The sequence below is a fragment of the Sorex fumeus genome, unplaced genomic scaffold, assembly GCF_029834395.1.
Source record: "Sorex fumeus unplaced genomic scaffold, SorFum_2.1 ptg000036l, whole genome shotgun sequence".
Taxonomy (NCBI): Eukaryota; Metazoa; Chordata; class Mammalia; order Eulipotyphla; family Soricidae; genus Sorex; species Sorex fumeus.
In genome coordinates, this window is record NW_026606093.1 from 9,230,369 (window position 1) to 9,239,862 (window position 9,494).

General features: G+C 35.6%; 1 pseudogene; it reads right to left on the minus strand.

The window, feature by feature from the left end:
- Positions 1 to 6,147: 6,147 nt before the first annotated feature.
- On the minus strand, positions 6,148 to 6,779 carry LOC130027128 (DNA polymerase beta-like; annotated as a pseudogene).
- Between the last annotated feature and the right edge of the window lie 2,715 nt (positions 6,780 to 9,494).

The window sequence follows — 9,494 nt, forward strand, 5'->3', positions numbered from 1 at the left end:
ATCCCTACAAAACAAAAATAATAAAAAAGAAAGTGTCTGTTTTAGCTATTTACCTTGAATTTTTGATAAATATCTTATTTATCAAATATATCTTTGATATTAATTCATTTTCAGAATAATGTTGGGCAAATATTTTTTCTCAAACCTGTTTGTTACTTTTTGTTTCTGTTTGCTTGACTAATGACACTGAATCATTGAAGATGACTCTAGATTCATTTTTGTGAAGGATTCTGGCTATGCTTTCCTGATATAATTTATGTATCCAGATCTGATTTCCGGATCCATAATCCATTCTAGATTAACTTCTAAATAAGATATCATTTTCTTATATAACATTGACCACTTTCCCCCACACTATTACTTAAAGAGGTTTCCTTTCTCCACTTAATAATTCAAGCCCTTTTGTTGACTGGTTGACCATACACCCAAGGATCTGTCTCTGGACTATCAATTCATTTCAATCATTCTTATATTGTCTTAATTTAATTACAGCACTCTCATAATTACTATAGGTTCAAAGTTTAATTTAAAGATAAGGAAAGAAAGATTTCCTATATTCTTTTATTCTGAACTGTTTTGGCTTATTCAAGGAGTTTTATTGCTGCATGTGCACTTTGGTTTGATTTGGTAAAGAATGTCATGATTTGGTTTGGTTAAAAAGTGTCATGGATATTTTTATATGAACTATGTTTAAAGTGTTTAGAGCTATGGGAGGATGGTCATTTTGACAATGTCAACATTCCTTGTTTTCATTTTCTTGTGTCTTCTTTTATTCCTCATAACTGGTGATTTAATGTTTTCTGTGCATATGTCTTTCACCTCTTTTGTTTAAGCTGTTTCCCAGGTACTTGATTTTTGAGGTACAATTATGAATGGAATTCTAAAAATTTTCCTCTCTACTTAGTTGTTTACTAATAGACATTTCATGTGTTTTTATGTGTTTGTTTTTGTAAACTGCCACTTTACTGAACAAGTTTATTTTTTCTAGGAGGGATTTTTGTTGTTTGTTTTTGTAGAGTGCTCAGGGTCTTCTAAGTACAGTATCATGTTATCTCCAGAAATTCTATATTATGTAACAGTGGTGAGAAGGGGCAACCTTGTTTAATGCCTAATTGTAAAGGGAAGACTTTTGGAGATTTTTTTCATTTTTTGTCCTTAAGTAGATGTTTCTGTGGATTTGTGGGAAATTACTTAAAATATATTGAAAAAAGATCCTTTACTTCTATTTTATGAGAGTTTTCTTGTGAATAGACATTGTATCTTGTCTAATGCTTTTTCTGGGCATATTAATATGATCATTTTAGTTATATCTTGCCTTGAAGTTGTATGTTATGTTGTTGACTTAATATATTAATTCATTCTTGCATCCTTGGTGTAAATCCTACTAGATTGTGATCTATGTTTCTTTAAATATGTTGTCTGATTCAGTTTGTCAATATTTTATTAAATGCTTGAAATGCACTCTTAAAATGGAAGATCCATTTCCTGTTAGCTGCTTAACTTCCTGAATGTTTGATCACTTTGTTTTAATTCACTTATTCCACAATTTGGAAACAATGCCTTGTGAAACTCAAATATTCTTTTGAAGAAAAAAATTTATATTCTAAAACAATGACCAATATAATGGTACTATTCTCTTCTCTTTACATAATATAGGTACATGAGAATAAAAGGTAGATAGATAATTTTTCATACCAAATTACCCATTCATAAAATACATTTGTTTTCTAGTTCCTTAGGCATTATTATTATTATTATTAATATTATTGGCTTTAGACCACATCCGGGTGTGTCCAGAGCTTATTACTTGGCTCTGCCCCCAGGAATCGCTTCTTGTGGATTGAGAAGACCATATGGGTTACCCACAGGATTGAACTGGAGTCAACCTCATGCAAGAAAAGTGCCTTTCATGCTGAATTATTTCTCTAGCCCCTTGTTCCCAAGTTTCTTGACTCTGTTTATTGATTTTTTATGATCTCATCAAAAGAAACAACAATGACGCTAGTAATTAGGATTTAAAACACTAACTTACCAGGTGGAGATTTTTCACAGGATTTAGGATATCAATTGGAAGATCCTTCCTATAAATGGAATATTGAATTGCTTCCATATGGTGAGGGCTGAGAGGACTATGGGTAAAATAGATATAATCTCAGGAATATTTCCTTTCACCACCATGTCTCATCTAAATCTTGAATAATATTACTAGCTGGTCAAATTCCAACAAATTCATGTGTAGATCAAATTTAAGGAGACCTGGAATATATGGCGGGAAAGGGAAGTTAACTATGTATATGATTGCTATAAAAAATTAAATAAATAATAATTGTAGTAAGTTATAATGTATGTACATGTTGACATGGATATATTTGTATATTCATATACTTAGTGTATAAATGAGTCTATATATGTGTACACATGCATGACTATGTATTATATTTATGCACAAAAGATACCTAATGGAATAACTATTATTTTTGATAGTTTTAAGTATAGCTGGTAACCATTTACAATAGCTAGAATCTGGTAAAACCTGAGTGTCAGAGAACAGATGACTGATTAAAGAAACTTTGGTATATCTCCACAATGGAATACTATGCAGCTGTTAGAAAAATTCAAGTCATGATAGTGAAGGGAACACCGAGTAAAGGATGTTGGGAGGACCCATTCAGGTTGAAAGATGCGTGTCAAAAGTAGACTATAGGTTGAACACAATGGTCACTCAATACCTCTATTGCAAACCACAACACACCAAATGAGAGATAATTAAAGGGAATGCCCTGCCTCTGAGGCAGGGTGAGGTGGTAGTGGATGAGGTGGGGGTGTTGGGAGGGATGCTGGGAAAATTGGTGGGGGAGAATGGGCACTGGTGGAGGGATGGGTAAAGGATCATTGTATGACTGTAAGGCAAACATGAAAGTTTGTAAGTTTGTAACTGTACCCCAGGGTGATTCACTAATTAAAAAAAATATTTGGCCAAGAATATCAAGTGGATTTAGTTATGATCTAAAAGATCCTCTTGGATGACTGGGTATTTACATATTAAGCAAGAAATACACCCCAGACCTCCCTTATTTTCCTTGAGGTTAAAGGAAGAGCAGATACTCACCCAGTGTTTCCCCAAGTCTGTTACAAAACAACTATGTATTATAACAACAAAAGGAAACTGGTACAGTGTGATCTAAACTAGTAATTCAGGAATTGTTTCATGTCTAGATGTGCCCTTGAAATGAATATTCATAATTGTTTTCACAGAACAACTGACTAATCTCTGTCACTGTCCTCCCGTTGTTTATCAATTTTCTCCAGCAGGCCCAGGAACATCTCCATCGTGAGACTAATAAATCAAGAAAACAGATCACTAAAAAAAAAATGAAGTCATAAAATTTCCATGTAAGTGGATCAGCAGGGGAGAGTATCATTCTAAGTGAAATGAATCAGAAAGAGAGGGACAGACATAACATTACTGCACTCATCTGTGGAATATAAAGTAACATAATAGGAGACTAGTACCTAAGGACAGTTGAAATAAGGGTCAGGAGCAATTCCCCAAGGCTTGATAGCTGGTCTCATGCACGGAGGGGAAAAGTAGCTGGGATGGAGAGAGGAGCACTAAATAAATGATGGTGGGAGGGATCGCTTGGGATGATAGAGGCATGTTGAAAGTAGGTAATGGATCAAACAAGATGGCTGCTAGCTACCTGTATTGCAAATGATAACACCCAAAAGGACAGAGAGTAAGAGGGATTGTGCCTGCCATAGAGGCAGGAGGTGGGAAGGGGTGAGTTGGGGGGAGGGATACTGGGAACATTGGGGGCTGGGGATGGGCACTGGTGGAAGGATGGGTACTTGAACATTGTTTGACTAAGACACAATCATGAAAGTCTGTAAGTCTGTAAATGTATCTCAAGATGATTCATTAAAATAAAAAAGGTATAGCTGGTATAATACAGATTTTGTATCTTGATTTAACTAGAAGAGGAATAGATACAACATTCTGTGACCATTGAATGAAAGAAACCCCTTAGTGAAATATCTTGATGCTCTATTTATGAAGAGTGAGAGAGTTTGGCTTTGTATAAACAGTGATTACATTTTATCACTATGGAACAATTTTAGAAATTGAAGTGTAAGATAAGTGATGATTTTAATAATGTGTTAGGAAGGAATGAAGAGAATAATTGTTGAATTTTTATAGAAAAGAGTAATTATTTCTTCCTATAATATCTAAAAGAGCTTATTTGCTTATTCTTCTGAGATATCTCGAGAAAAGAGTGCAATACCATTGAAGGCAGGTGTGATAGAACCAGTGTTGCATTTTGAGTTTAGATATTTATAGAACTATAATTTGATTTTCAGCTAAGCTTCACCAATGAGGCAAGGTTTAGTGCTTATTATAATCCAATTATTTTATCACTAGCAGTATTTTTTTCTAGTTCAGAAATCTTGGGTTATTTATTAAAAGAGTGAGTCAAGACAGTTCTACAAGCTAAGATAGAAAGAATTCTTTGCATAGGAGAAGCTTGAAATTTGATGAAATCCGGCTATAATTTTCTCCCTGATTCTCAATGAGGACTTTCTCAATTATCCTACTTAAATTGTAATTTTAAATCCTCTCTCAAACTTTCCTCCATTCAACTTCCACTTTTAATTTCTCTTCATCCTTCCTCCCTTCCTTCCTTAATCCTTCTCTCAAACTACTCCATGGATAAGAGACTAGTCCAAAATTCAGTGCCATTGACTGGCCCACTTAAACTGGAAATATATGAGTATGAAGACTCTAAAATTATAAAAATATGCACCATTTTTAGAAACTTGCCTTCAAGTTAAGTCTGATTTTGGCCTTAATATTTCAGCTTATGGACCTGGTTTTCTTCATTTTTATAATTAGTTACCCTTAGCTTGCAGAAATAAAATCCAACTTTCTAAGTGTCGAAGTCTAGTCTGTTCTCTTCATGTCAAGAACAAGAGCCCCCTGCTCCGGGAGATTCCCCCTAAAAGTATGAGTATGAAAGCAGGGAAGTGAAGAAGCAAAGGTATAATTGTGTTCTGAATAATTAAAATTTACAGGATGAAGTTTAAATTTAATTCTTGGAATGGTCCTTGAGAAAAACTTGCAAGCACTCACAATTTTTTTTTTATCTTTGAGTTTTCCAAAAGACAATGGTTCTTCTGAGCTAAGGGAAAATTAGAACATGAGATAATTAATATCTTTAAGACTTAGATTTTTTTCTGTTGTTGGGGTAGGGCAGGTATAATATCTAATTATATTAGTGTCAATCTGGAGTTTATCTATAATTCATTCTTTTTGGTAGTTATAAACAAGAAATCTTAAGAAAATAGTTAAAATTGTGTACCTCAAATGGCTCAGATTCAAGAAATTCTAGATTAGTCTAATTACCACATAACAATATAAATTTCATTGTAGAAAACGTATTTTCATCTTTGATGATGTGTTGAACTTAATTTGGAACTTGGAAATTTTATTATGATATTGATCTTTGCTTGCTAAGCAAAGATCTGATTTTATTTAGTCAGTGGAATTTAGATTACTGACTGACTGAAATACAAGCAATGAGTTTTTAAATGTATTGATATAATCATTCTTTTCAGAACGAATTGCATTTTATTTATTTTTCTCTAACTTAATTTAAAAACCGTGGTTTACAAAGTTGTTCATAATACACGTCTTTTCCAGCACCAATCCCACCACCAGTGTGGCCTTAGCCCCACCATTAATCCCGGTTTCCCACACCATCCCCCCCAGGCCTGCCGAAAACAATTTATTTTATATTGCTCACTACAACAAAATGATACATTGAACATTTGTGAAAATTGTTATATCTCACGATGCTGTTTTAAGTCATTTCCTAAGGATTTTCTGAGGTGTGACTTCCGTGCTTTCACTTATTTAGCTTAGTTTGCTTTTGTGCTACTTTCCCATCTAATTTTCTGTGCTTTCAGAATTGTGAATTTCTGTGTTGCTCAGTGAGGTGTGCAATCGCTTGCTCCAGGAGCTGGATGATACACAGAACTGGGAAGATCCTGTGGAAGGAGACCACCAGTTTTAGCTTGAAGGCTTAGCATCTTGCCCAAGATTAGTTGTGAAACTGTGACGCTGTGTTGTTTCTATGGAGGAGGCTATGTTTATCTGCTTATCTGTTTGGTTTATGCAGAGGTAAAGCATGGATGAGTCTAAAGCACTTCTCTATCACCACTGGATTCTGCACCTCTTCTGACACTGCCACCGATTGCAGTAATGTACTCAGAATCCACTTTATTAACTTCATTTAGTACAATAGCTTGCTTTCGTAACATCTCTTCTCAAGAAATTCTCTTCTCAAAGTCCTCAAAATATTACAGACCAATTCACTGATGATGGTTCAATTCATCTTCATTTTTTTGAGAACTTTTAATACTTTAATCTTTTCATCAACAAACTCCCTTGCAGCAAGGGGAGCAATGCCAGTAACTGGAGTTAGGAAATTGGTAAATGAACTTGTATCATTTTGCTGAAACTATTCCAGTTTCCACAATTTTCCAGGGCTCAAAACTTATCGATCTTCACAGTAATTTTTTATTCCTGCTCCTAGCAATTTTTGAACTTCCCTGTGTTCATTATTTTATTTTGACATTTTGCTGTCACAGATGCTGCTTTTCTGTAGACATTATATTTGTGGACAGCCTGGTCATGGTCTTGTCAAAGCTGGTGAGTTCTGTGTGAGCTCGTCAATAATCCCCCAGTTGAGAAGCTTCTGCTGCACTTTCTGTTTGCTCATGGTAGCCAGCATTCTAGAACCTTCCAGTGTACAGAGCCCAAGACTAGTTTCTCTGCAAGCATCAGGAAAGGCTAGGGTTTGCAGATGGGGGCATGTCTAACCCAACCCAGAGAAGACAGTTTCCTGCATGCTGAACAATGGCTGCATCTTAATCATTTTATTCTTAAAATAAATATGAAGTACACTAATGATCTAATTTCTAGAAGTTACTAAATTTGTGTATTGAGTTTTTAAGAACACTTGAAATAACAATGGTTTGTAAGAATGTAAATGTCTGTTTTAAGAGCGTAATGTTATCATACCATATCAAAGAACTAATATCCTTTCATTACTATCCATAGAAAGTCTTTAGTTTCTGTTAGAAAAAGTTAGCAAAACAGCATTGTATAAAACAGGTCGCACTGAGCACTGTCCTGTTGTTCATCGATTTGCTTGAGTGGGCACCAGTAAGATCTCCATTATGAGATTTGTTATTACTGGTGTTGGCATATCAAATACACCATGGGGAGCTTGCCAGGCTCTGCCATGCAGATGGGATACTCTCAGTAGCTCGCCAGGATCTCTGAGAGGGGCAGAGCAATAGAACCTGGGTCGGCGGCGTGCAAGGCAAATGCCCGACCCACTGTGTTATTGCTCCAACCCATAAAACAGTAAATCACTAAATTAAATTTGAGTCAAAATACTGCTTTTCAATAGTTTGGTTATTGAAAAACACTTCCTTCTGCTTGTTAGAGTTATGTTTTATTATGTTATAGCTAGTGATATTTATTAAGAGTTAGTGATAAAATGATGTTTTTTTTTTCCCTTTGGTGTGGAAGCATAGTTCCAAGTTGTGTATGTTCAAATTCTAATGATACTTGATTTCTCCAGTTTTCTAGATCAGGGTAAGACACAAAACCAGGCCTATGTTCCTGCCTTGGTAATAAAAGTTTGAAAGGTAATATAAGTTTGTTACTGCTGTTGTCAATTGAAGGAGGCTTTCTCATCATTTTAATAGATGGTTCTGGACTTATCCAGTTCAAATGTTTATGATCCCTGTGACTCAAAGAAATAAGTCTGCTTTTAGTATGTATAGCTCTGCCACATAATCCTTTTTATATAAAGAAGAAGAACTCACCAGAAATGGAAATGTTTTCACTAATGAGCTTACATTAATAAACTGTATAACAGTATAATTTTTAAAATGTTTAAATAAAAATAATAATAGTTTATCATTTTTTAAAAAATAATTTTTTTCTCTTTAACTGTGGCTGGAGTGATAGCACAGTGGTAGGGTGTTTGCCTTGTGTGCGGCCAGCCTGACCGAGCCGGGATCAATTTCTCTGCCCTTCGCAGAGAGTCCGGCAAGCTACTGAGAGTATCTCACCCACACAGCAGAGTCTGGCAAGCTCCTCGTGACATATTCAATATACCAAACACAGTAAAAACAAGTCTCACAATGAAGACGTTACTGGGCCTGCACGAGCAAATCGATGAACAACGGGAGGACAGTGCTACAGTGCTTAACTGTGCACATGGCCGACCAGTTTCAATCTCTGGCAACACATATGGTTCCATGAGCATTGCCAGGAGTGATCCCTGAGCTCAGAGTCAGAATACAGTAATCCTGAATACAGATGTGTATGGCCCACTCCCAACCCTCAATAAAAAAGTAGCATGGCAGTGCACTGTCACACTGTCCTCCTGTTCATCAATTTGCTCAAGCAGGCACCAGTAACTTCTCCCCTGTGAGACATTTTTTACTGTTTTTGGCATATCGAATGCGTCACAGGTAGCTTGCCAGGCTTTGCCGTATGGGTGGGATACTCTCAGTATCTTGCTGGGTCTCCCGAGGGATGGAGGAATCAAATCCGGCCCTACGCAAACAGGGTGAGAACGCTATTCGGGTCTCCCAAAGAGGAATTGAAAGAGCTATGCTTGGAGTATCACGTTTTACTCAAATGAGAGAAAGAATCCAGAGTTCTGACCTTCGTTGACAATCAAGAATTAGGGATGCAGTCTCGTTTGCCAAGGTGTCAAAATCAGGTGGGCTGGTCACATAATGAGATTTAGAGATGACCGCTGGACTAGAGCCATTACTGACTGGATTCCACAGGATGTCAAAAGACCTCATGGCGGCCCACCTACCAGATGTTCAGACTTCTTCATTAAGATCATGAATGATCGGTTTGAGGCTCTTCGTGTTCCTAGAACGAACAGAGGCCATTGGGCTACACTAGTATGAGACAGGGACAAATGGAGATGTTACTGGCACCCGCTCAAGCAAATCGACAATTAATGGGAAGTCAAGTGATCAAGTGATCAATTTATTGTCATATTTATTTTATTAATTTTCAACATTTCTAGATGGTTCTGATTTTATTTTTAGATGGTTCTAGCAATGTTTATATTTCTACATATTTCTAGTAATATGCAGATAATTTATAGATGTACTGTGACAAATTAACATGCTAAGGGTGATTTGACATCATAGAAAAATGAAGACTAGTGTTAAAATTAGTGTGGTGAAATAAAATAGTTATGTTTGAATTGTTATTACTGTACTATTTGTAAAATATCCATTAATTATATTCTACAGTTTATAAATTGATTTGTGTCAACACATTGGCCAAACACTTCCATTTACCATTAGATGCCTTTTATAAAACGCATCATGAGACCAGCATGACATTTTGAAAAGTTTATTCTTCACATTAGTGGAAAAATAAAGCTATT